Below are 1,976 nucleotides of genomic sequence, written 5' to 3'. Positions count from 1 at the left end.
CCCTCTCTTCCCCTCCCCTTTCCCTCTCTCCTTCTCTCCCTCTCTCCTCCTTCCCCTCCCCTTTCCCCTCCCCCCCTTCCTGACTTATGGTCAGTGCCTCTCTCTGCTTCCTCTGAGTCCCTCTTGACCAGTCCTTCAGGCTCTCTGACAGCACGGGTGACTGGTTTGTCTCTTCACTGTGCAGGTAAGAAGCATTTGCTGGGGAGCATTTTCGCCCCCTCATCACCTTACCACGGGCTCCTTTGAGTCAGGTGACTGTCCTCGGCCCTGCTAGTCAGGCTCAGAGTAGAACAAACTAAACTGATGGATAATAAATACCCAGATCATGGCACATGCTCTCCCAGTGAAACCCAAAGTATAAATGTTTAGATGCTGTCCCAAGAAAAGATGCTGTTTATCTACAGTATCTGTCCCATCTGCCTTTCTTTATATTTGCCAGGATCTTGTGTCCTCCTGACTTGACTGCAGTTCAAATTCCATCCCATCCTTTAGGCTTTTTTAACCAAATGTAAGGTTTACCGAGCCTCACTAGTTGAAATTGGCTAAATTTCTATGTGTGCCAGGCAATGTACTGGGCACATTGTTTATAATTCATTTGAATTGTGTAAGAGCCTTCCTTCTCGGTAAAAACGATTACCTCCATTTTATTACAAGGGATCTTAGCGTACGTAACTTTCCCCATGACACAAGGCTCTGAATTCTTGGGCTAAGAAGATTTTTATTAGCAATCATCAGTGTATTTTTGAGCAGTTTACATTACATTGTTTAAATTAATCTTCCCAGAATCCTGTGAGGCAGTATAATCCTCACAGTCATCTTAGAAAAGGCACAAGCCAGGCCTGATGGTGTGTGCCTGTAATCCCACTGCTTGGGGAGGCTGATGCAGGAGGATCATCAAATCAAGCCCAGCCCAAGCAATTTAGCAATTTAGTGAGGCTCTGTCTCAAGATACAAAAAATTAAAAGGTGCTAGGGGTGAAACTCAGTGGGGAGGCCTTGGGTTCAATCCCAAGTGCTGAAAAGAAAGATGAGAGAGACAGAGGGAGAGGGAGAGGGGAAGGCAGGCAGCTGGGCACAAGAAACTAAGTCACTTTCCCCAGCCACACATCTAATAAATGGTAGAGGAGAGATTCCATATCGTAGATCTTTCTGATTCTCCTCATTTCCTCCTCTGCTTTTATACCTCAAAATCTGACTGGCTTCATCTCACTCGTTAGTGAGATAACCCCTGGTCTATAAAAATATAAAGGATTTATTGTCCTTCTCTTGATGATTCCTCATTATGGGGAGGCATTTTTCAGATGCTTTTACCATTTTAGTGATAGAATCTTTCACAGCCTTTCCATTATTTATGGCACTAGGAATGGGACCAGGGCCTTGGGCACACTAGGCAAGTGCTCTACCACTGAGCTCTATCCCTGTCTCCTTCTGCAGTCGTTTTTTTTTTGGCTGTATTTGTGCATCAGATGTTTCATTACTGCTGAACAATAACAAACCCACGCGGAACGCATTCCAGGCCCTTATGGTTTTACAGCGCGAAGGATGTGTTTTTCTCTGCCACTCTAGCCCTAGTTTGTCTTGGCCGGCACCACTGGGAGCTGGAGTTCTCCGGGTGAACCTAAGTTTGAGCCGCGGGGCTCCTGTGTTGTGCATGAATTATTCATCAAGCTGGGACCCAAGACTGTGGAGCAGCTGTGGGCCTCGGCCTGCTCACTCACCGCCCAGTGCCCGCCCAGGACCTTGTTAAAGTCTCAGCCTCCTCCACCCCTCCTCTGGCCTTCGTGAAGCTGGGAAAGGGGAAGGGGGACTTGCAGCCCTTGGCCTCCCGGAGAGAATTAGCAAACTTGGAGAAGGGAGAAGGGGCACGGGACGGAGGCCCAGAATAGCCTGATTTGCATGAGAAAAGAGCAAGATTGAAGGCTGCAAGAGCTTGGCTTCTAGCCAAGGGGAACCCCTGGAGGGAGGGGGGGGTGCGGG

The 1,976-nt window shown here is 48.1% G+C and overlaps 1 protein-coding gene across 4 annotated transcripts in view; it reads left to right on the top strand.

Annotated features, from left to right (window-relative positions):
* Positions 1-1,976, top strand: part of Frmd4b (FERM domain containing 4B) — a 229,964-nt gene that overhangs the window by 127,099 nt on the left and 100,889 nt on the right. The window lies entirely within an intron of this gene.

This window comes from Fukomys damarensis, unplaced genomic scaffold (genome assembly GCF_012274545.1).
Source record: "Fukomys damarensis isolate Sample0158 unplaced genomic scaffold, DMR_v1.0_HiC HiC_scaffold_28, whole genome shotgun sequence".
Taxonomy (NCBI): Eukaryota; Metazoa; Chordata; class Mammalia; order Rodentia; family Bathyergidae; genus Fukomys; species Fukomys damarensis.
This window is presented reverse-complemented; position numbering and strand designations above follow the sequence as displayed.